Below are 26,306 nucleotides of genomic sequence, written 5' to 3' on the forward strand. Positions count from 1 at the left end.
CAAGCTCCACACATGATTATACGAGTGATCCTATGGCTATAAAAGTGATGTCATCTATCAATTGCCCGTTAGGAAAGTAAGTTCCCATATGCACACCAGGCCCCAGTAGAAATAAAATCAGAGCCGCCTGAATTAAATCAGTCCAGGCCATGAGTCGGAAATTAAATGCCCTCAGACCCTCTTTTCTTAATCTCCTGTTATTTGGTTTCCATGAAATTCATCCTTTCCCAAGGATGATTGTTGAGTAGGTACTTCGCAAGCATGCGTATGTGTAATCAAAGCCTTGTGTGAAAAGAATACATATTTTGTTTTGTTTAGGGGTTACACACACTCAAAAGAGCAATGGTCTGGGGCCTGGTGGGAGTGAAGTTGTAAAGTGGGGGTCCTGTTCATAATAAAAGGGGGTCTGCTTGCTTGAGAAAGGGGTCTCCAGAGAGAAGGGCAGGTGGGCCTAGAGTCACTTCCTTTTTGCAGAGGACGATTAAGCTGACTTAATGCTCATAGGAGAGTTGTTCTGGGAGATAATTAACACTTCCTTTCCAAAGAGGAATTAAGAGGTTAGAAAATGTGTGTCTAGAAGCTGGGAAGAGGTTGGAGGATTGCTCAGTGAGGAGAAAGTCAGTGTCTTTTTCAGATATAAAGGAAGTCAAGTAGAATTTATAAGAGGCAAATAGAGCTAAGAACACTTTGTTTTAATCTACAACTTAAATTCCTTTGAACTCTTGACTCGTTGGGGGTATTATATTGTTCATAATAGCTATTAGAAGGGTTTTCAGTTTTCAATGCACTATTCATTTCTCATAAAATCTCTTTCCTCTCTAAAACTGGTCTTTCTAAATTAGCAGTCTTTCTTTTTAAAAAGTCTCTAGTGTCTTGTGTGTAATGGGCATGAAATGACTACAGAATGAATGAAACTATGTACGTTCTGTTAAAACACAGGCTGTGGCTTCTCTTGCTGCTCTTAGGTGGCCATGCCTACATAAAATCCACCCTGGTGCAGTTGAAACTCTCTAACAGGCAGGGCCATTGTTCTTCTCACGTTGGCTTCTCAAGAGCGGGTCTATGAGCACCCCATTCCCTTTCCTATTTGGAAAGAAAACAACACTCACCACGGCATTCACAATGCTAGGGACCTGATGAATGGAAATGGAGAGGCCGCACTAATGTAAGTGGGGTCAACATCCCTGCTGGAGGGCAGATGCAATTTTGGCAAGCTAATGACTGTGGGAAGCCATTTTCTAGACTGCATTTTTCTCTTGCTTTCTTGGAATGCTTTTCTCAAGGGGAAAAAGAAAGCAGAGGTGTAAATGGTTATCTGGCCATTGGAAGAGCCTAGTTGGGAGACTGTCTGCTGACATGGCACTGTCTCTCCCCAGGGCCCAGTCCCACGGTGTCACTGAGTCCAGAGGTCGGGACTCCAACAAGACCTCCACATTCCAACATGACTGCGGTAAAAACAAACAAACGAAAATCTGTTTTATTCTAGCCCATCACATTTTCTATATTTGCTAGAGAAATCTCGACCGCTCTATAAATGATCGGTTAAAATTAAAAATATAGGCTGGGTACAGCAGCTTATGCCTGTAATCCCGATGCTTTGGGAGAGTGAGGCTGGAAGATCACTTGAGGCCAGGAGTTCAAGACCAGCCTGGGAAAAACAGAAAGACCCCATCTCTACAAAAATAAAAAAAATTATCTGGGGACCTAAGTCCCAGCTATTTGGGAAGCTGAGGCCAGAAGATTGCTGGACCCTGGGAACGGGAGGCTATAGTGAGCTATGATTGTACCACTGCACTCCAGTTTGGGCAACAGACTGAGACCCTGTCTCTAAAAATCAAATCAAATATTTAAAAAATTAAACAAAAAAATTGTTTGTTATTTTAACAAAAGTCTTCTCATGAAACCACACCCAGACCAACGACAGTAGAAAAATCCAATGCAAATAAAACAAAACAAAAAGCTGCTACCATGAATGATCTGTCTTGAGTTGGTCAATGGAGACTGGATTAGTCAATGAATCAGACTTTCATATTCAGACTCTGAGTAAGAAAAAAATGAATCCTTTGATATATGCAAAGTCAGGCCTGTTTTAGGATAATCTCATTAATTTAGTGAGTTGCCCAGACTACTGCTGAATAATTTAGGCTGTCCGTTCTCATGAAGGTCTCTTGTAGATAAAAATGTATGCATTGGGAGCTCTGCTTCTTGGAACCATTCAAATGAAACTACACAGGTGGTGTGGTGTGTTCTTTATCTGTGTTTGACTGAGGATGGTAGATACGGGTTATGATTTGGTAACAGAGCTTAGAAAACCAAGAACCATCATGGGTTGGAGGTCCAGGGAAGTTGTGAAGTCAGCACAGTGGCACAGGCAACCAGAGTAATCCAGGATTTAAATGTCAAGGTGAATCAGTGGGTTTAAAGCAGTCAATCAAAGTACCTGTGAATAATGAATTGAGAGTTCAGGTCGACCAGGAGACCAGAAACTAGGTATGCTGAGAGCAAACAGACTGAAAGCTGTATGAAAACACAAGCTACGGTGGATAGAACTCTTAAGGGAGGCCAGGCCAGATGTGATGGCTCACGCCTGTAATCCCAGCACTTTGGGAGGCTGAGGCAGGCGGATCATGAGGTCAGGAGTTCAAGACCAGCCTGGCCAACATGGTGAAACCCTGTCTCTAGTACAAATACAAAAATTAGCTGGGTGTGGTGGCGGGTGCCTGTAATTCCAGCTACTCAGGAAGCTGAGGCAGGAGAATCATTTGAACTTGGGAGGTGGAGGTTGTAGTGAGCCAAGATCACACCATTGCACTCTAGCCTGGGCGACAGTGCAAGACTCCATGTTAAAAAAAAAAAAAAAAAAAGGGAGGCCAAAGCGGGTTTGAGACTGTACCATCTCCCTGTGCCAGCAATTTTCTGTTCTTCCTGTTAGGACAGGGGTCACGCTCCCAGTGGGGATCCAGTGACCCGCAGGTGGAAGCAGGTAGGTGTGCAGGTGAGGAGAAACTGAGGCCACGTTACCTGCCAGATTATATGTATTGGGGGCTCAGAAAATGTTACCCCAAAATGAAGGTCTTCGAAGCAGCTCTCTCTGACCTTTTCCCATCTCTGGCCCTCCTGTCTCTGGCCCCTCATGCTCCTCCAAGCCTAGCCATACAAACTAGAATCCCTCTTCCCCAAGGCAGTTTCTAGAAACCAGAACCCCTTTTTCCCAAAGCCAGCCATAAAACCTAAAAATGTCACTTTAAATTTCCCCTTTTACATCTTTCTATGTGAAAACTAGCCACAAAGAAATTCTCAGCTGGGCATAGTAGTTCACGCCTGTAATCCCAGCACTTTGGGAGGCCAAGGCAGGAAGATTGCTTGAGCAAGGAGTTCAAGCCACGCTGGGCAACATAGGAGGACCCCATCTCTAAAAAAAAAAAAAAAAAAAAATTAGCTGGGCATGGTGGTATGCACCAGTAATCCCAACACTTAGAGAGGCTGAGGTAGGAGAATCACTTGAGCCCAGGAGGTTGAAGGAGGTCGAGGCTACAGTGAGCTGTGATTGCACCACTGTACTCCAGCCTGGGGAGGGAAGTGGAGGGGAGGGGAGGGGACGGAAGGGATCCTCTGACCTACCTTGTTTGACTGTAGGTCATAAGACCCCCATTCCAGAGAGGGTCCTACCCTATACCCAGAAGGAAGGAACACTGCTCATAGAGGCCAAGAAGAATCTAGACAGACAGGCCTTACTGGCTCTCCCTACTCAGTCCATTAGCATTAGCTCAGACACATTTTGTCCAGTTGTATTATCTACATGGCTGCCCATACTTCATTGAACCTAAGCATAAAAATAGACAGTTTGCCTGTATCTTTGGGTCTTCATTTGGAAGGCTCCTGTGTCGCATAAAAGTATGATTTGTATGCCTTTTCCTCTATGCATCTGCTGGTTTTGTCAGCGAATTTTCAGTGAACTTTCTGAGGGCAAAGGCCAAGATTTCTCCTCACCCTACAGGTACATCAGCCAACAAGAAGTCCCTCTTTTTGCACCTCCTCTTTGTCCTGCCAATTTCTTTTTTTAAATTTCTTTTTCTTCCTTTTTTATTTTTATTTTATTTTATTTTTTTTGAGACAGGGTCTGGCTGTGTTGTGCAGTGGCGAGATCTTGGCTCACTGCAACTTCTGCCTCTTGGTTTAAGTGATTCTGGATTCTCCTGCCTCTGCTTCCCAACTAGCTGGGGTTACATGCCTGAGCTACTACACCTGGCTAATTTTTGTATTTTTAGTAGAGACAGGGTTTCACCATGTCCGCCAGGCTGGTCGCCAATTTCTGACAGAGGCCAACTGTCCCATATAAGTGAAATATTTACTTAACCCAAGGCTCAATGTGTTCCTGAATTTGCAAGCAGTCCTCTTCCTCATTTGCAATAAAGCAAAGTTCATCCTCCCCTGAGCCGAGGCAACCGTGAAATTGACAAGCCAGGAGAGGCCGGGAAATGACCGATGCAAAGAAGAGCAATGCCCTTTAACGCTTCCATAGAAAAAAAACATAATTACATCCTCCTAGGCCGTGAAGGCATTGAAAATCTGTAAGGGCAATGAGCTTAGACTTGATTGTTTGATTCATCAAAAAAACAGATTTTTTTTTCCCCCCAGAAAAACGTCTCTGGGTGGTATAATTTCAGGTAAATTATATTAAAATATAATTCCCTAGAGAAGGAAATTGGTTTGCGGTATTGGTTATTTCCCTCTTGTTGTAGAGAGAAAGGTAGGCGATTTAAAATTCAGAGACCAGGAGATGCCTAGGAGGTGAGAGCCATCGGTTAGTGTTTCTTAATAAACTGGGGGCCCAGCGCGGTGGCTCATGCCTGTAATCCCAGCACTTTGGGAGGCCGAGGCGGGTGGATCACCTTAGGTCAGGAGTTCGAGACCAGCCTCGCCAATATGGTGAAACCTCGTCTCTACTGAAAAAAAAAAAAAAAAATAGCCGGGCATGATGGCGGGCACCTGTAATCCCAGCTACTCGGGAGGCTGCGACAGGAGAATCGCTTGAACCTGGGAGGCGGAAGTTGCAGTGAGCCGAGACTGTGCCACTATACTCCAGCCTGGGTGGCAGAGGGAGACTCTGTCTCACAAAAAAACAAACAAAAAAAACAACTGGGAACCGCGGCTCGTCGCTCAGCTGGAACTAGGCGTCTTGGTAGTGAGCCACCCATGAGGGGCAAGTCTGAGGACCCCTTCCTGAGTCTGACCATGGTGAAGTGTCCTGGGGTGCTCTCAGCAGGGGGCACGCCAGCTCCTTCACCAAAACCCAGGACAGATTTCATAGTGTTAAAACTAGAGCGACCCACATGGCGGGGTTCCAAGAAGTCAAATGTGCGTCCAGAGCCCAGAGGTGAAGTTCCCCCTTGTGGCCAGACCAACAGTCCCTTCCTCAATCCACGTGTGATGAATAGAAGCATCTACCTGCCGGCATCCAACCCCCAACCCTCTCAGTTCCAGATACAGATCTATTTTTATTGCGGTAAAATATGCATAATACAAACTTTACAATTTTAACCATTTTTAAACGTGCAGTCCAGTGGCATGAAGTATATTCACAGCGTTGTGCAGCCGTCTCCAGAAGTTTTTCGGAGTGCAAAACTGACCTCTGTACTCATTAAACAGTAACTTCCCATTCCTCCCCTCTCCATCTTCTGGTAACTCTATTTTGCTTTCTGTCCCTATGGGTTTGACAATTCTTCATAACTTGTAGAAGAGGAACCATAGATTAACAGTATTTGCTTTTTGTGACTGGCGTATTTCACTCAGCATAAGGTGCTCAGGGTTCATCCGTGGTATAGCATGCGTCAGAATTCGCTTCCTTTTCAAGGCTGAGTAATGTTCCATTGCATGGGGAGACCACATTCACCCATCACTGAGCACTTGGGCTGTTTCTACCTTTTGGCTACTGTGACTAAAGTTGCTATGACTAAGAGTGTGTACATATCTCCCCGAGTCCCTGCTTCCCATTCCTTTGGGGATTTACCCAGGAATCACATTGCTGGATCCCATGGCGATCCTGTGTGTAATTTGGGGGAAGCTTTGTGCTGTTAGATACTGTTAGATAATGATCTTTCCCACCTACTATTTCTGCCGCAGGCAGCGCTTGCTCCACTCCTGAGGCAGGCAGGGACGCTGCCCACAGACATGCCTGCTGACATCTAGGACTCGCTTAGCCTTATGAGCCCTGCTGGGGTGGGTTTCAGGTAACCCTGTGCTCCTTTGACTCCCAAGGTGGCCGGCTCACCCTGACCTTTCCTCTGTCTGCTTGGTTTGCATTTGTCCAGGCTGGAGTGGGAGCCCGGCTCTGAAGCCAGGCTCATATGTTTGGCCCCTAGGCCCCAGCCTCGCCCTCAGGTGTCCCTCCTCCTGCACACTGGGGGCTGGCTGATCTGTTCATCGGGACCCTGGGGCCTTGGTGGTAAGGTCAGCTGGTCTCTCTACTCAGGGCCAGGGGACAGGGAAGGAGGCTGGAATGGAGGGTGCCTGCTGAGCACACCCCTCTGGCCTCGGGTGGTTTGAGGGGTGGGTGGCTGCAGGCTGATTCTGGCTCTAGATTCATTTAAATCTTCTTGAATGTAGGTGGCCTTCAGGGAGTGGGTGTGAGTTCAGGTTAGGCCTAAGAGCCTGGAAACCTGGGCATATGCTAAGACTGGGATGTTGGAGAGAGAATAGGATCCTTTTAGATGTGAAGAAGGGCCCTGAGCTGGGAGCAGGACTAGCAAGAGCCAGCATCGCAGTCCTGGCAGGCTGCAGTCTCCAAACAGGTCCAGCCTGAAGGCATGAGCCCACTGGCTTGGTGTGGGTTTGGGAAGAAACCACCACAGCCTAGGGCACAGGAAGGCTCCTGGCCCATGGTAAGCCATTGACACAAGCTTTAGAGCAGGTAGATGCTGCTGGCTGGATACAGACACCCTCTAGAAGTCTGCCTGCCCTGACCTGACCGATGCTGACTGAGGAACTGAGCAAGCTGGCAGCTTTTCACACCTGCAGCTGGGAGGGATGGGGAAGTGCAGTCTGGCAGGACACCACCAACTGGCTCCAAACGAAGCCCCTCCCGAGTCCCACTGTTCCGACACTGCAGCCACCTGTGGCTTTGGTCATCTCTGTTGTCTAGAACTGAGAGTTTCTAGGGGCTGCTTGGATTCTGCACAATGACTGCAGGCTCCCTTCCGCGGGCATAGACATTATACCCAGGGCAGCAACCCTTTCCCACCTGGGTCTTCCCTTCCTGTGGTCCCAGGGTATCACATGGGGGTCCTGTGGGAAGTTTCATGAAAAGCTTTTCCCTGCACCCCACCCCTAGGGATTCTGATTTTATTGCTCTGGGGGAGGCACTCAGTATTTTTCTTTTTGAGCAGCATCTCAGGGTCTAGGGTACAGCCAAGGAGAAGAACCGCTGCTATAGACCCCTAGATCACCAGGTCTCTGTGGCTTGCAGATGAGTTCTTCAATTCACAATGGAACCTAGGGGTTTGGGTCAGTGGTTCTCATACCTGCATCAGAATCACCTGCAGGGCATGGAAAAACACATGTCTGCAGGGCCTGGGAATTTGTATTTCAAACAGGTTACCAGGAGAGGCTGATATTCTGGCTCTGTGACCACACTTTGAGAGCCATAGATCTAGGCTCTCAGATCTCACAGATCTCATAGATCTAGGCTCGTAGATCAAACTTAATTCTTGGACTTAGGGTGATTGAGAGAAATAGAATCAAGCTGTGTCCATCACTGTACTTAATGTTTAGAGCTTCATATTTTCACACGGCTTCAAAAGCTCTGCCACTTTACCTCTGAACTATCATGGGATAGAAATCCCAGCAAAGGGCTGGGCGCGGTGGCTCATGCCTGTAATCCCAACACTTTGGGAGGCCGAGATGGGCGGATCACGAGGTCAGGAGATCGAGACCATCCTGGCTAACATGGTGAAACCCCGTCTCTACTAAAATACAAAAAAAAAAAAAAAATGAGCCGGGCGAGGTGGCGGGCACCTGTAGTCCCAGCTACTCAGGAGGCTGAGGCAGGAGAATGGCGTGAACCCGGGAGGCGGAGCTTTCAGTGAGCTGAGATCCCGCCACTGCACTCCAGCCTGGGATACAGAGCGAGACTCCGTCTCAAAAAAAAAAAAAAAAAGAAAAAAAAGAAAAGAAACCCCAGCAAAGCAACCGTCCCATGGAAGGGGTTAATAAATGATCCTTTCCCCATATGCAGAATGGAAAATTGACACTTAAGAAACGTCCACCCAACCTTTTCCCACCCCTCCCCTGAAAAAGTTAAATAGTGAAAAGAAATATTTTGTTTAAAGTAACAGGATGTCTCTTTCCACCATGAGGGCCCGGTTACAGACTTGAAAAGCCTGAATATTAGTAGCATGCATTTATTTCTACATTGAAGTCGTTTCTTAACGATGTGATATTTCAGTACTTGAGTTCGCCCAACGTCAGGAACCAAGCAGCCAAGCCGAGACCCCGATCGCTCCCTCCTTTGTCTCTGGATGGGAGACCAGAATATTCAGAGGTTATGGTCTGCAGCCAACAGAGAGCATTTTGACTCTTTTTAGAAATGAGTGACTCATCCATGGGTCATTTACTCATCCATCTCTCCTCCCCGACCACGACGAAACTGCAGGGGACACACTTTTCTTTAGCTCGATGCACAAAGCACAAAAATTTGCTGATCCTGAGACCTGACTTGGTGTTATTAAAGAAGACATCCTACAATTTAACGGGACAAGATTTCTAAGCAAAGCAGAAAGCCTAATGATTTCAGAGTTTGCTTCCCACCTACAATTAACTAGGTCACAACTGTAAAGGAAGAGAAAAAAATAAATCACTCCAAACCAGGAGCACTCAACGTCATCTGTGACCAAAAAATAAACACTTTAGTTTTTCTTTTTTAAAAGACTCTCGATCTAACAGAAACAAGCACATTTGATATATGCTAGAAAATTTTAAAAAGTCCGATCAGACAGTAGGCAAAAGCAGTGTCTCAGGCCCACTTATTTAATAGTTATACACAACAGAGAAGGAGTGAATTGATGGATAGATACAGATCGATGGATAGATAGATAGACAGATCTCTGTAGATGAACAGAAGGATGGATAGATGGATGACAGAAAGATCTCTATATAGATTTATATAGAGATCTATCTGCCTATCGATCTGTCTACCTATCTACCTACCTGCTTATCTGAAACAAAGATGAAAAAGAAACATAACCTATGAGCATGGACATCAGAGAGGATACTTTAGATCCTTGACCTCAAAATGCCCTTTATGGGCTCCAGCATCAGCAACTACATGGGAACTTGGAGGAATGCAGACTGCATCTGCATTTGACAAAACCCCAGGTGATGCCATTATAAACTGATGTTTTAGAAGGTGTGCTTTAGAACAGTGATTTTCAATAACTTTTGTGTGTGTGTGTCAGTTATGGAAACCTTTTCCCAAATGAAATATTTCGTGGGGACATAAGAAATATCTTAGAAGCAGAACTCTGGTTGACCAGGAGTAAGGGGGTCTCAGTCTTCCAGCCCCCTAGTGGCACCTCCTATCCCACACTGCATCTTAGTGGTAGTGCCTTCTGCTTCTGAGTGGGTATCAGGGGTCCCCGGTGCTTTTGATTATGTTGCACCCTAACACCTACCAGCCCAGAGGCTACCATGCTGATTCTTCTGAATGAACAAGCCCTGCATATTATGGATGCTCAGGTGATATTAGATGATCGTTAGTAATTGATTTTTTTTTTTTTTTTTTTTGAGACGGAGTCTCGCTCTGTCGCCAGGTTGGAGTGTAGTGGCGCAATCTCGGCTCATTGCAACCTCCACCTCCCGGGTTCAAGAGATTCTCCTGACTCATCCTCCTACCACGTCCAACTAATTTTTGTATTTTTAGTAGAGACAGGGTTTCACCATGTTGGCCAAGATGGTCTCAATCTCTTTCCCTCGTGATCTACCCGCTTTGGGATCCCAAAGTGCTGGGATTCTAGGTGTGAGCCACCGCGCCCGGCCAATAATTGATTTTAAATAAGAATACATGGACAGGTGCAGCTCAGACATCCCAGAAATGGGCATTAGAGGGGAAATGGAAGAAAGCAGGGAAACAGCCTGTTGACGATGAGAGGAAGACAAGACAGAGGGCAGAGAGAGGGAGTGGCCCTATAGTTAAGATTTACCAGATAAAATACAGGACACCCAGTTACATGTGAATTTCAGACAAACTGCATGGAACATGCTCAGACGAAAGAATGATGCGTTGTTTATTGAAATTCCACGTAACCGGCATCCTGTATTTTCATTTGCTGAATCTGGCAACCTGACCTAGAGTTCCTTTCTAAAAGGACACTTTTCTCAGCCGCTTGGATTCCAAGGGTCTCACTCTAGGTTAGACCCCCATTTAGATTCCCCCCGGGGAGTTTTCTGGAGTCAGACTACCTGGGTTCAAATCCTGGATCTACCACTGCTGGCTGCGTAACCCTGGACAAATGACTTAATCTCTCTCTATCCTCTGTTTTCCTCTTCTAGAAAGTGGGGTTAGGAATAAGAGCCAACCTCAAAGGGCTGCTCCCAGCGAGGATCAGAGGAGAAAATATCTGCATAGATTAAGCACACAGAAAGAGCTCATTAAAGGTACTTTCTATTCTTGGCTGTGCTTCTGGGTCTTCTGGGTCTCGGTGGCCATTTTCTTGGAGAGTGAGACCCATCCGGAGGGGAATGTGGGAGAAGGAAGGAGGAGGAAGTGGGGACTGAGGAGGCCCAGGGACGTGCCTTCCTCTTCTTTCCAGGGTCCTGGCCTGGCTTGTCTGTTGGGTGGGAGCGCTTCCTTCCTGACTTTCCTTGTGGGGCACCTCTGGGGGTGTGCTAGGAAAGGAGGGAGGAAAATGTGTAACTTGATATCTGCTCCTTGACCCTGGCTGACCCGGTTAACTCACTCCAGGATGGAAGCGAAGCCTGCCAGGGAAACCTTCCGTTGCAGGAACATGACAGCCTGAGGCTGTCATGAGGGAGCCCGATCTGCTTCCTGGACTCTGAGCAGAACAACAGGAGTCCCCAGCAGCCTGGCGAGGCTGACAAGCCCTAGGACGGTGACCTCTCAGATCTCCAGATCGGAAACTCTCAGAAACGTGTAAGTGCCAGCATCCGCATTTGGGAATGTGTTACTTCTCCCTCCGTGAGTCAACCTGACCCACCCTGGAAACCTCACTGTCTCTCAGCCCTTGTTCCCATTTTTCTTTCCATGAACACCACAATCAGATACGAGGTTCCAGTAACGACGGTTCTTGAAAATTAAACAAATCAAACAGAAAGCCAGCCAAGGTATGGAGCAGGGACCTTTAAGTTCCCCTGGAGGAGACACCGGGGCCAGGTTCCGAGGTGGATTCGGAGCCAGAATCCCTAATGGAATTGAACAATTATCCTGAAGCTGCTCTCTGAAAGTTGCGGTTTTCCTAAAACAGTGTTCTTGGCGTGCCTGGGCTTCTTGGCACTGGTCCATGGCCCTCAGCAGCAAATCGTTCCCAGGAAGCTATTGTTATTTGTGCATCTGATAGCGTTCAGCTGAGTCCACTGACAGCAACATTTAGAAACGAAAAGAAAAAAAAGAAGCAAAATGAAAAGGACAAAAAGGAGGCTTCCAACATCCTGGTGGGAACAGAAAACCAGCAAAACCTCTTTTCCAGCCCTTATCCTTGTGAGCTTGGACTCTGCAGAACCGTCATCCCCCAGGCATAGCTGCAGCTTGTATGAAGGTGGGCGTCAGGCACAGAGATTCAGGACAGTGTGCACCTGCTTTCCTCCAACAGGGACCCTCGCTCTGCTCTTCCCAGGAATGCCTGTAAACTGCCACTGCCTGTAGGGGCTGCACCAAGTCCCCGGGTACTCCCAGGACACAATGGGGTGGAATGGAGTGGCTCTGTTCTGTCAGGGCCTGACATTCCAAATGAATTCATTTCCTTCTGGGAAAAAAAGAACCACCTTGTTCAGAGCACAGTGTTCCCATGTCTTGGCTTACCTTGAAGCATTTTTGATACACCTGTTGGGACAATACATTCTGCCAAGAGAAGGGAAGTAGCATACTTTGTTCTGTTTTTTACTCTCAATGGGCTACATTTCCATTGTGTTGGTTTCCCTTACAGAAAATAACACACACAGAAGAGAAAGTCATAGGATTCCATGCTGCTTGGCAGGGGCACGAAATATGTGCACATATTTACATGGAACATGAGGGTAAACTAGAAAATTAAGGGTAATCTAAAACAGAAAAAAAGAAGGGAAAAAATAAAAGTATGAAAAGGCATCCAGAATGAGCAAGTTACTGAGGTTGCCTCAACTTTAGCTTTGAGTTTCCTGGCAGCAAAGGTAAAAAGGTAAGTACATTGAATCACATACTTCTTATTATCTTCTGAAAGGAATTAATGGAGTGGAATATATAAAAAGCACTGAATAACATAAGGAGCAAGATCTTCAATGGTCATTTTGAAAAAGCCTCAGAAGCGTGTTTATAGATGTTTCTTCTGCTGGCTTTCTCAGCAAGATGATACTAAGATACCATCCTATCCACCTAATCTCTGCCAATAGCCCAGGCTATGCCTAGACATGCCTGGAGCTATGCCAGTGGTTCAAGGGGTTTCTACAAACACTTTCTTCTACCTCTGCTTTAAATTGGTTTCTTCTCCTCTGATTTCTCTGGTCTCCACCTGTTTCTTTGTTGATTCTCCAGCTACATTTGACACAACTACCTGGACTCATGAGTCTTCAGCCTGTCTGTGGGCTCACTTTTGGGCTCATTGCCTCCAGCAAACTCCCACGCCTGGCCATAGGTGCTGACCTCCATGTCCTGCCTAAGTCTCAGGTCACATGGCCAGACCCAGTCCAGGTCGGGAATAGGTCGCAGCGCATTCAAAACAAAATGATACTAAACATCAGCCCTCAATAGAAAGGAATTAAATCTTAACTTTGTAAAATAATTTCAGCAGGGAGTTGAGAAAATACAGCCCAAGTATATTGGTATTTGATTATTTAACTTAATAAGGATTTAGTGTAGGCAGGGCGTGGTGGCTCGCGCCTGTAATCCCAGCTCTTTGGGAGGCCGAGGCGCGCGGATCACCCGAGGTCAGGAGTTCAAGACCAGCTTGACCAACGTAGTGAAACTCTACTAAAAATATAAAAATTAGCCAGGCATGGTGGTGCATGCCTGTAATCCCATCTACTCAGGAGGCTGACGCAGGAGAATTGCTTGAGCCCGGGAGGCAGAGGTTGCAGTGTGCCAAGATTGTGCCATTGCACTCCAACCTGGGCAACAGAGTGAGACTCTATCTCAAAAAAGAAAAAAAAAATCTAGTGTAAAGGGATTAAAGTAATGACTAGCCAACATATCCACTGATCTGCTTCTGTTGGGTGTCCAACGTCCCTACGGGACTTTTGGCTAAGTGCTAGAAGGTAGTGAATTCATAGTTGCCTTATCCAGCAAGAGACAGAAGTGAGGACATCCTGAGTTTAAAACTGAAGAGCTGCATCTCTGCTGTGGACGTGACAAGTGTGAGCTGCTGTCTAGGAAGGACACTGGAGAAGCCTGACTTGCCTCCTCCCCTGGCAGGGACATCATTCTATTTGACATCGTGGTGAGATCCAGAGTTCCTCAGGGTTTAGAAAGAGTTTCAATCAGAAAAGGAGCTGTGAATCCATTCAAGTTCTTGCTCAAGGACTTGGCTGGGACCCCAGAATTCCACTCCATCTAGCATGAAAGAGATGATTTAGAACTGAAAGGTTTTAGTTCAGCTGTTACCAGTCAGCCACCTTGATCATAAAACAACCTCTGTTTGGCTCTTGTGCAATCTCTAGTTTTCAGTAGGACCACACACTGCTGGTCTGCAAATTTGAGTTAGCAAAATGTACCTCTAGGTGGTGGGGTGATTGTTCTACTGGCTGAAATTGCTTGATTTGTTCTGCTTTAACACCCTCAATGGAGAATATCTTCCCAAAACAAAAGAATGTTGCTGATGCTATTAGTAAGTTGTTCTCTCAGGCAGTAATTAGGCCAGAGGTTCAGTTGCTTCTGAAGTTCTAGTCCTCTTGCTTAGTAATAAAACCATGCTCTCAGCAAAGAGGATGTCATTTCCTCTAGCTGGAGGACGTGTATTCAATATATTCAAATGTATTTTAAAAATTTGCATTTGACCTGTCAGAAGAGGTTTTTTTTTAAAAAATAATATTCCGATTTAGCACTAGGATTATGCTGCAGCTGGAGGGCCTGAGGATATATTTTAAGATTAGTTTTTTTTGTAGCAAGATGTTTCCTTTTTGTGAAAATCAAGCCTGGGGCAGGGAAGAATATGTAGATATTTAGGGTGGGACAGTCCTTTTTTTTTTTTTAGATGGAGTCTTGCTTCGTTGCCCAGGCTGGAGTGCAGTGATGCGATCTTGGCTCACTGTAACCTCCACCTCCTGGGTTCAGCAATTCTCCTGTCTCAGCCTCCCGAGTAGCTGGGATTACAGGAGTGTGCCACCATGCCCAGTTATTTTTTTGTTTGCTTGTTTGTTTGAGACAGTCTTACTCTGTCACCAGGCTGGAGTGCAGTGATGCAATCTTGGCTCACTGCAGTCTCTTCCTCCCAGGTTCAAGCGATTTCCCTGTCTCAGCCTCCTGAGTAGCTGGGACTATAGGTGTGCCCCACCATACCCAGCTAAGTTTTTGTATTTTAGTAGAGATGGGGTTTCACCATGTTGGCCAGGATGGTCTCAATCTCCTGACCATGATCTGCCTGCCTCGGCCTCCCAAAGTACTGGGATTACAGGTGTGAGCCACCATACCTGGCTAATACCCAGTTAATTTTTTTGTACTTTCGTAGAGACACGGTTTCACCATGTTGGTCAGGCTGGTCTCGAACTCCTGACTTCAGGTCATCTGCCTGCCTCAGGACAGTGCTCTTTTTCTTATAGGAATTGAAAACTGGCATCTTATGCAATGTTATTTTTTAAAGTTGAATTATAAAAATGGAGATATTTCATATCTCTCACTCTCTCACATACACACATACAGACATATGCATTTTTTCCTTAAATATAAGAACAATGCATACATTTTATTTTGAAAAGTTAGAAGATCCAGCAACGCCAGCCCCGGTTTTCCCGTGGCACAGCTGAGTAGTATCTAGCCTCATTTGCTGGGGCATGAGTTTTCCAGTTTGCAATGTGCCTCTTTCCATATTTTCCTGCTACGTTTCTTTTCCCTGCCTGGCTCTTATACACATTTGAGTTTATAATGGCTCTATGAGGTTGTATTTTCTAAGATGACTAGAGCAAACAGAAGCACAGCCCCAGGAGTTAAGATAAAGGATTAGGTCTTATGGGTACCATCTGAGATAGAAATCAACTCTCAAACATAGCCAATTTCTGACTGCTGGATCTCGTAAGGAGAGAAGTTTTCTTGTCCTGCACGGGCACTGCTCTAAGATACATGAGACAGGTTTCTCTTATGCCACCTTAAGGCCACTGACAGAAGAAAAAAGGAAGTCACAGAGTCCTGAAGATATTTTTGTTTGCTATTAGGTATGTTGGTTTAATACCATCAAGGAGAACACAGAACACCCAACCAGAGATTCTACTAGAAATGAAGGGCAAATAAGATGATCTGGACTGGGTGTGGTGGCTCACACCTGTAATCCCAGCACTTTGGGAGGCCTAGGCAGGTGGATTGCTTGAGGCCAAGAGTTTTGAGACCAGCCTGGCCAACATAATGAAACCCTGTCCCTACTAAAAATACAAAAATTAACTGGGTGTGGTGGTGAACACCTGTAATCTCAGCTGCTTGGGAGGCTGAGGCACAAGAATCACTAGAACCCGGGAGGTGGAAGTTGTAGTGAGCTGAGATTGTGCCACTGCATTCCAGCCTGGGCAACAGAGCAAGATTCTGTCTCAAACAAACACAAGATGATCTGTAGATGGACGCTATGGCTGAACCAAAAGCCATAGGATCTAGGTATTGCCCCCTGAGAGTAATGTTGAATGGCACAGCACACGGCCTTGGGAGCTGGGGTTCTGCTCATTGGGCATTGGTCTTCAGGAAGCCAAGTTGACCAGCAGGCTGACATGAGCACACCATTCTATGTTGTTGATTTCAGATCGACAAGTGCCCGTATGAATTTCCAGACTGCTTTTTTTTCTTAATGAGCTCCTCTCCCTAAATGCTCTGCTACTTGACAACCCAAAGCTGGGGCTCAGCAGGGGGGGAAGCTCCCTCTCCTTGTCTTCCCTTTAAGGATGGCATCTTAGCCTCTCCAGGCTGCTGTAACAAATCCCATAAACTGGGGAGCTTACAAACAACAGAAGTTTATTGCTCATAGTTCTGGAAGCAGGAAAGTCTAATATCAAGGCAGAGTCGGTGCCTGGGGAGCGCTCACTTTCTGGCTTACAGGCAAACGTTTCTTCCTGTGTCCTCACACGGTGGAAGGGACTACTGAGCTCTTTAGAGCCTCTTTCATAAGGGCACTAACTGTCTCCCAAAGGCCCCATCTCTTAATGTCATTACTTTAGGGGATAGGATTTCAATATATTAATTTCAGAGGAACAAAAACATTCAGACCATAGCATATGGGAGTAACATCTTAATGACAGTCATTCCAGAAGGTGATACCCGCATTGCTGCCTACATGGGTGGACCCAGCACCTATGCACCAGGCCAGTGACAAAGCAAGGCTGTCACTGCCCCTGCAGAGGAAGAGCTTTTGCAGAGCCCTGGTGACTCTGCTCATCTACACCCAGGCACACAAATTTCACTTTGGTAACAAAATAGGCAAATTCACAAGCATCGGCACAGACTCGTGGGAGGGCCCCTGTACACTTGTCTGCTTTTAAAACTTCTCTTTCACTGATGTGAATTTCATGTGTCAGGGGTACCTTCTTACTTAAAGGAAAACTAAGAGGCTGGGGAAGGGGAACTAGGCATAATGTGACTGGGTGAACCCCACATAGAAAGCCTTTTCTGGATAGGATCTACACGGAAGACTTCGTTCCTAGTGTCAGTGGCTGTTACTTACTTTCCTTCAGCCTAATTGGCAGAGAATAGCAGGATTTTCTTCTATAAGAACTCCACGAGGCCGGGCGCGGTGGCTCAAGCCTATAATCCCAGCACTTTGGGAGGCTGAGACGGGCGGATCACGAGGTCAAGAGATCGAGACTATCCTGGTTAACATGGTGAATCCCCGTCTCTACTAAAAAACACAAAAAACTAGCCGGGTGAGATGGTGGGCGCCTGTAGTCCCAGCTGCTCGGGAGGCTGAGGCAGGAGAATGGCTTAAACCCGGGAGGCGGAGCTTGCAGTGAGCTGAGATCTGGCCACTGCACTCCAGCCTGGGCGACAGAGCGAGACTCCGTCTCAAAAAAAAAAAAAAAAAAAAAAAAAAGAACTCCACGAGATCTTAGATGTGATTTCTTCCAATTTGATCCGTCTCAAAAAAAAAAAAAAAAAAAGAAGAACTCCACGAGATCTTAGATGTGATTTCTTCCAATTTGATCCAAATCCATTTGCTTTTACAGAATAGATGTCGATCCCCAAATTCAGAGTTCAAATTAGGACTTGCTCATTTCGGGCAGTTGATGGCTGGCTCCAGCCTAAATTATACTTTCTAAATCTATTCTGGGACTCAGCTGGATTATGAAGCCCTGACCCATGATTACATCAAGCCATTGAAAAAAAATTCAGAGGCAAAACAAAACAAAACAAAACAAAACAGGTTTTCCTTCTGCTAGGTCTTAGGACACCTAAGACTTAAGGGTAGAGTGCTGGCTTTTGACATGGGTGACCAATAGATGATACTGAAATTGGTCTTTCATCTTTTCTCTTGCCTTTATTTTGCAGGGGTTGTGGAAGCTGGAAAAGACCTAAGAGACAATTGCAGCTCCATTTTTCTGACATAGTGGCTGAAGGGAGGGACATTTAAAATAGGAACATGCTGTTTCTTCAGTGCTATAGGGAGGAAACTCACTCTTGGCCTTAGTAGTAATAATCTTCACCCCATGAGTCTCCACCACAGTCTCTAACTGCTCACTCTGTCCAGGACTGACCTTAGGGTGAGTAAAAATTGTTCTAAGAGTTTCTCTTTTTTCCCATCTGCATCATTCCTCACTTCCTCTGCTGTGTTCTTTTTTCTACCCCGCTGTGCCTGTTTTTCTGGAACACTATATATTAAGGCACTGCTTCTCAAACTGTCCTTTCTGTTATATGCCCCCGAGAATTAGGTTCAGGATATCTGAGGTGGAGACCAGGCATCTGATCCGTGTACTGTACTTAGAAACACATGGCAATTATTTTTGTTTTGTTTTGTTTTTTAAGATAAGATCTTGTTCTGTCACCCAGGCTGGATTGCAGTGGTGTAATCTTGGCTCACTGCAAACTCGACCTCTTGGGTTCAAACAAATCTTCCATCTCAGCCTCCTGAGTAGCTGGGACCACATGTGAGTGCCACCATGCCTGGCTAATTTTTCTGTAGAAACGGTGTTTTGCCATGTTGCCCAGTCTGTTCTCAAAACTCCTGACCTCAAGTGATCCACCCACCTCTGCTTCCCAAAGTGCTGGAATTACAGGCATGAGCCACCATGCCTGGCCAACACAAAGCAATTTTGATGCATGCAGTTTGTGCAATCTTTTATGACAATGCTGCATAAGGCAATTTCTTAGTCCTTATCTCACTTGACTCTCAGCAGCATTTGAAAATCCATCATGGCCTTCTGGGATCCTCTTTCTGCCTCACTGGCTGCTCCCTGTTCATCTCCAGTGCTGGTTCCACCACATGGAGCCCATCTCTAAGCTTTCGAGTGGCTTCAGGTCCAGTGGGCTGACATTTTTTCTTTCCATCCACGCACATTCCCCAGATGTTATCATACAGTCCTCTAGCTTTAAATGCCAATTTCCAGTGGTATACTGGAGACCGTGTAACTGTTATCAACTCTCTAGGGGACGAAAAGCCCTGCTTTGTAATGTTTGCCAATTTACATGGTGTAAATTTCCTGCCATGGACCATTTCAAGAGGATCATGTGTCATCACTGAACGTAGAGTTGAGAAGAAATCACATAATTGGCTCTGGAGAGCCTGTCAAGCCAGCTCCAGGGAACCCCTGATAATGTCCACACCTTATCTCCAGTACAGACCTCTCGTCCAAACACAGAACATATGTTTCTAACATCCTACTGTATATCTCCATTTGAATTTTTACTCATTATCTCAAGTTTAGCACATCAGGAATAGAACCCGGTCTCTCCCGCCCAGGCTGTCATCGCTGACCAGCTCTTCCTTCAGTGGTTCCGGTCTTGGTAAGCATCAGCTCCAGTCTACAGCTGCTCGGGGGGCCATTCTTGACTCCTGTCTTCCTCTCTCCCTTCACACCCAATCCGTCAGGAAATCCCTCCAGCTCTCCCTTCCAGATAAATTCAGAGTCCATTCACTTCTCACCACCTCCAGGGTATCCGCTGGCCTAAACCATCATCATCTCTCACTAAGATGATTGTAGTAGTGACCTCATGCATCACCCTGATTCCAGCCTTCTTCTCTATCAGCCTAGTAGCTAACGTCATCCTTCAGCCCCTGACTCACTGATCTTTTTCAGTCTTATCCAGAGTAAAACCCAGAGGTCATTCTCATGGCCTGCACAGCCTGTGTCAGCTGGGCTCCTAACTCGTCTCTGAGGCTTTATCATCACTTCTGCCCACCCCCGTCTCACCCCTTCACTCTGCCAGCGACCCGCTTGCCATCTCTCAAGTACATCAAGTCCACTCCTGCCTCTGGCCTGTTGTACTTGCTGTGCCCTCTGCGTGGGATGTTCTTTCCCCACATGGCTGCATGGCTTACTCCCAGCTCCCTCCCTGTCCTTCCTTGAAAGCCACATTATATAACCACGCTGCACGCTCCGTCTCCCCCTGCTCCTTACTCTGCTTTATTTCTCTTTAGAGAACTCATCACCACTTGACATATTACCAATTCACGAAAGTGCAGACTTAGCTGTGTCTCTTGGGCCTAGAACACTGTCTGGCATGTAGTCGATGTTAAATAAAAAACTGTGAAATTAATAAATAAAACGTTACGTCCTAGGTATTCCATTCCCAGGGATATCTGTATTCCGGGACTGATTCTGTGTGGTTGGACTAGGACCGCATTTTCTAGCAATGATCAATATACTTCTAACCCTTAATGGTTTTCCTCATTAATGTTCCAATAGAGTGATTGGAGCAATTGTATCTAAATGATCCCTCCAATCCCTCCACTCACTCTATGGGAACGTTAATGAGGAAAGCCAGCCAGGCTTGGAAGCCTTTGGCATTTTTGAGAAAAGTCAGCAAGCAATGTAGGAAAATGATCCGAAGCTTATTTCTGTCCTATCTCAAAATATCCCCACAAGGGTTCTGATTGGGAAGAAAAGGGATTGCCCATGAACCCAAAGGTGTTAATTGTGTAGTAGGATTTTAGGAAGTTCTTCATGATCCAGTTCACCCAGAAGAGCTAGCATCTTGAAATAAGTCACTGTTAGGACTGATCATGACACAGATGTTCGTCTGCATGCAAGCACAGGCACACTGCAACCCTGGCCCTTGAAGGACAATTCTGTTTTATTAAAGGCTTGAATTTATAACCACAAAGGGATTCTTTTTGTTCAGGTAGTCAGCATTCACTCAATGAACATTTGTTTATGCTATCTTTATCCCAGGTATTATTTTAGGCTCTGAGACCTAGTAGAAAAACTGACCAGGTCCTTTGAAGTATTAGTTATTGAGTGACCACAGGAAGAGAAGACAAAAAAGAAGTTAAAGTCCATAGATGTGGTTCATCCACTCCCAGATTAGAATAAAGATCCATGACAGTTTCTTCTATATTGTTTTATGGAAGTAGGATAGATAATATTATCCTCTGAGGCTCATTCATGAATAAATACAAATAAAAGTGGATTGTTTTCAACTATGTGTTCAAAGAAGTCTTATATTACACAGGTGGATAATATTCATTATGTTAGAGCAGTTTCTAAGAGATCTGTTTCAAAGCATGTAAAGAAAGTGATCTCCCCCTGGGCGGGCATGGTGGCCACACCTGTAATTCCAGCAGTTTGGGAGGCTGAAGCGGGTGGATCACTTGAGGTCAGGAGTTCAAGACCAGCCTGGCCAACGTGGTGAAACCCTGTCTCTACTAAAAATATAAAAATTAGCCAGGCATGGTGATGGGTCCTTTCATCTCAGCCACTCAAGAGGCTGAGGCAGGAGAACCACCTGAACCCAGGAAGGGGAGGTTGCAGTAAGCTAAAATCATGCCACTGCACTCCAGCCTGGGTGACAGAGCAAGACCCTACCTCAAAAAAAATAAAAATAAAAATAAAAGAGAGAGGGAGAAGAAAGCTATCTCCCGCTTCTCTTGAGAACACGATTGACTTTGTGTACATATTTGCAATATGGCAGATTGAAAGACACACAAAAGGGATTTTGTCCATGTACCAGTCAAGAAAAGAAGCATACAGGAGGAGCTAGATTGGGTGTTTTTGATCTTAAATAGCCTGGAAGGCAGTCATGCACAATTCTAGACTCTATGACTTCGGAAGGCCTCAGGTAACTATCCAGAGACTCTCCTCAATGTGCTGGACACTGCATAGGATGTCCCAGGAATATGGACCCCACTTTCAAGGAGCCTAAATAGTTTTTTCCCCCTATTGAGAATGACATGACCCAAAAACCCAACGCAACCAACCCATTTATTTCTTTTTTATGTGACGCCACCAGAAAACACAAAAACTAGCTGATTTCCTTCTGCTAGCATCTTGCCCAAATCATTGATCTAGGTAATATTATTTCTTTGGGTCAGTTGTTCTCGGTATTGGCTACATGTTGGAATTACCTGCGGATTTAAATACTGATGCCTGGATTTTATCCCCAGAGATTGTGATGTACATGGTCTGGGGTACAGATAGGTTTTTAAAAGCTCCTTGAGTGTTTCCAAGGCAACAATAAAGTTGAAAAGCACTGCTTTAACATGACCCATGGCATAATGGCGAGGCATGAGGAGGGGACAAGCTATTCAAAGAGGAGAACCATAGCTGAGTTTCAGGCCCAGCCTGAGAGCTGTCATTTTGCATAGGATGCTGAAATGCCTGGGAGTCCTGACCATTTGCATAGCGATTTGTAATCCTGCTTTCCACACCAGCTTGAGGAATGAAAACTCTGGAGTGGTACCCATAGAGACAGCCTTTCCTTCCCCACACTGAGCCAATAAGCAATGTCATTCTGCCCAAGATGAGAAGTCAATGGCTTAACATGACATAAGCTGCTATACGAAATAAAATAAACATTGGTTCACCAAGTTTGGGTCACTTAAAATTGCACGGGACTAACCAATGCAGGGAAAATGGCCTTCAATGCATTCTGTGAACCAGAGAATTGGAGTCCCCAACAGTCCGTGTTCTTTTTCTCCAGAGAGGCGTATATTTATAGAAGGAACAAAACCCCATACAGGATGAGGGGGCTGGCTAATAATATGTGTGAATACATTGATCTGTCTGAACAGTTCTTGGCTGCCTGTGCTCAATGGTAATAAATATCCACTGAAAGCCGTCTGCTGTATGTGTTTTTGGTAACGTCTCACACTTCCCTGCATGAATACATCCAGAATGTAAGCACCACACACTCAACTATAGAGACTCTGTTGTATTCCGAATTCTGAAGTTATGCAGCTTAGCAGCTGTGATAATGTAATGGTTTGCAAAATAATAGACTGGCGAGACGTCAACCTGGAATAACACATCATATAATGAATGATGTGGGTACAAAAAGGTTTAATTTATGCTGTGTTAAAAATATCGCTCCAGAAATATCCCACCATTTCAGTCTTTCCTAGACACACAAAAACCCTTTCACCTAAAATATTGGAATAATTGTGGTAAAAGAGAATGCTTTCTTGTCTCATTTTCCCCCCAATAAAACCATCGAATTTGTACTACTTTGTGAAGAGACCTAGGATTTGAGTCTGATTGGCTGTTCGCTCATTAACTTTGTTCCACTTAAAGATGTATGGCATGGTCTTAGAGTTCCGAACAAACAAGAAAAGAGCATTTCGCTTTCTCCGCTTGGACTGACACGTAAGAGCGAACACATTTTCCACCAAAGATAACGGGACTTGTGGTAGGCTGGCATGGGGATGGAGGCTGTTCCAGTGCAGGTCTTAATTCTGATCCTCTTCTCAGATTTGCTCACTGCGAGTTTATATGAACTTTTAGATTTCATTCATTCTGTTATCTAGTGGATCTTTATTGCACTCCTGTTACGAACCAGGAACCCAGGGGTGTTCCCTGTCCTCAAGATGCCTGCATCGTATGGAGGATTATGACTGATGCACACCAGGGGTTTCAATGCAGTGTGATTTGTGCTATGGTAAGGGAATTCTAGAGTGCTATGAGAGCCTGCAGGGAGAGCACTTACTCAGACTTGGGGAGGGGATGAGGTGCCTGGAAGAGCTTCCTGTAGAATTGCCTTTAGGCTGAAAGAAGTAAAGGGGGTGGAGGGAGGAGGCAGAAAGTGCCAGGAATATGGAAACACACACAAAGGCCCTGGGGCAAGAGCAGTCTCAGTAGTTTAGAGGAACTGCAAACACGTCCTAGTTGGAATATAACACTCCCAGAGTAAGGCGTGGGAAGAGGTGACGCTGGAGGGCTGTGCTTAGGAAAGGCCTTGTGATTTGTCCTTATCCTGAGGCAGAGAGCCACTTAAGGGTTTCAGTAGACAAGTGACACAATCACCCCTCGGTTTTAGAAAGAGCACAGTGGCTGCAGCACAGAGCATGAATTGAGGGGAGCAAGACCTGACACGGTGAGAAGGCAATATGCAGGCGAGTGATGGTGGCGGGCTGCACCAGGGAACAAAGGAGCAGGATGGGGGAGTCTCAGAGCTGGAATGGACAGTGCCTTGTGGCTGTGAGAAGGAGACCATGGAAAGAGAGGAGGCGGGAAGATGCCAGGATCTAGTTTGGGTTTTAGGAAGCTGGGGGTGTTGGAGGAGAAGCAGGATTATTAGGAGAGATGAAGTTCATCATGGACACGCTGGATTTGAGGTGTTGAGATGTTCAAGAGAACAGTGATGTCCAGTCCACCTGTGGGGTCTGTGGGTGTGGATATTAGACAGGATAAGTCAACGGGGCAGATGAGCAATCCAATAAATGCAGGCAATTATGCTCCCACTTCAACAGATGATCTTACAGCTGGAAAATCAGTGGGTGAAAACAGAGATACAGCAACTCAGTAAGTATTTGCTTGACTGGGTCTGAGCCCTCATAGGTGGGCGTCTCAGGGTGTGAAGACATACACATTTCTCAGCTTCCTGGAGCCCAAACTAGAGCAGAGAATATAGACAGCAGCCTAGCAGATTTCACCTCCACTTAAAACCACAAACTAAAACAACGTGGGATGGGCTACATAAAAGGTTCACTCACTCATTCTTAGGCTTTGCATCCATAAAGGTAATCTCCAACATAAAACCATTTCCTCGTATTGCAAAGTTATACTAGTTTAATAAAAACTTTCCCCCTGCCCCAAGGCAAACTCCCAGAAAAAAATTTCCACATTTTCTCTTTCCTTAACTCACTTATATGTTTTGTTCTTACATTTATTAGAATTTTCCATGAAGTTCATTTTTACTTTACTTCTGGAATAAAAAACATCTGGCTTTGAGGGAAGAAACCATACAGAAGGATCTGGGCTTGAGTAAGTTGAGTTACTTGGGATTCACGTGTAGTCAGTTTGAAAGACTTTGTTTTCCACGTGTCTTACATAAAATTGGGAGTTCCAGAAAAGTTATCACCATGACACAAAATACTGCTTTTCTTGGCTTTAGCAAGTGAATAGCCCTAAAGGACGGCTCCAGGAGACAGGGAGGTGTGTCTAAATATAAAAAATTGTCATCTGTTATTAAAAATACAAGACCGGGTGCGGTGGCTCACGCCTGTAATCCCAGCACTTTGGGAGGCTGAGGCAAGTGGATCACTTGAGGTCAGGAGTTTGAGACCAGCCTGGTCAACACCGTGAAACCCTGTCTCTACTAAAAATACAAAATCATCCAGGTGTGGTGGCACACGCCTGTAATGCCAGTTGCTCTGGAGGCTGAGGCAGGAGAATCTCTTGAACCCAGGAGGTGGAGGTTGCAGTGAGCCAAGATTGTGCCACTGCACTCCAGCCTGGGCAACACAGCGAGACTCTGTCTCAAGCGAAAAAAAAAAAAAGATACAAGCCAAGTGTTCTTATACACAAAGATAGGCAATCTTAAAAACGATGCCTATCATTATGGACTGCATTTTATGTGATTGCCAGGTACTGTGTTAGGTCCTTGCACACATTTTTGGTGATCCTTTACAAGCACTGCAAAAGGGTGGGTATTGTGGATGGATAAACCAAAGCTGAGAAAGTTTGAGTCACTCTGTCAACGCCATATGGCTCATAAATAGTCAATAGTCAAACAGCAAATAGTCAATAGTCAAACAGTAAATAGTAAAACTCGTAAATAGCAAATAGACAAGCCTCACCCTTATCATCCCACCGTGCTGCTTTCTGTAGCACCTAAATTGTCTCTGTTACTTATTTTGTAGCTTAATTCTAGCCTGTATTACATTGACTTCTAATTGTTTTATTTATATAAACTTTACAGGCCTCATCTCTCCTCCCAAACCAAACATGGCATTTTATATTTCTTTCTTTTTTTTCTTTTTTTTTTTTGAGACGGAGTCTTGCTTTGTCACTAGGCTGGAGTGCAGTGGCTCCATCTCGGCTCACGGCAACCTCCACCTTCTGGGTTCAAGCAATTCCCCTGCCACAGCCTCCTGAGTAGCTGGGATTACAGGCACACATCACCACGCCCGGCTATTTTTTTGTATTTTAGTAGAGACAGGGTCTCACCATGTTGGCCAAGATGGTCTCCATCTCCTGACCTCATGATCCGACCACTTCATCCTCCCAAAGTGCTGGGATTACAGGTGTTAACCATCATACCAAGCCCATTTCGTATTTCTTTTATGTTTTCCACCCTCGCTAGCACAGTGATGGGCTCATGGCAGTCTGAAGAAGCATGAACCAGAACTAAGTCTGGTCTCTCAGGATTTGGTGGATGTCTAAGTTGCAGGGTTAAAAAGCTGCAATTCCTTCTTTCAACTCAACCTCTAGGCAGTTGGATACAGAAGCAATTGTTGAACCCTGGGCACCTAAGGGGACAGGACTGTTAGTGCCCTGTAAATCATGTTCTTCTATTTGGTTTTCACCACCTCTGAATGGCATGTCTT

General features: G+C 45.5%; 1 protein-coding gene and 1 long non-coding RNA gene across 10 annotated transcripts in view; one reads left to right on the plus strand and one right to left on the minus strand.

Moving 5' to 3' along the window:
* Positions 1-25,221, plus strand: part of LOC140712363 (uncharacterized) — a 38,810-nt gene extending 13,589 nt beyond the window's left edge. The window contains exons 2-3 of the long non-coding RNA XR_012093889.1: positions 10,546-12,386; positions 17,876-25,221. This is a non-coding gene — a long non-coding RNA (uncharacterized lncRNA). The remainder of the gene's footprint in view (positions 1-10,545; positions 12,387-17,875) is intronic.
* FRMD4A (FERM domain containing 4A) overlaps positions 1-26,306 on the minus strand; it is a 692,609-nt gene that overhangs the window by 335,702 nt on the left and 330,601 nt on the right. The gene's annotated exons all lie outside the window — the stretch shown is intronic.

This window comes from Chlorocebus sabaeus, chromosome 9, assembly GCF_047675955.1.
Source record: "Chlorocebus sabaeus isolate Y175 chromosome 9, mChlSab1.0.hap1, whole genome shotgun sequence".
Taxonomy (NCBI): domain Eukaryota; kingdom Metazoa; phylum Chordata; class Mammalia; order Primates; family Cercopithecidae; genus Chlorocebus; species Chlorocebus sabaeus.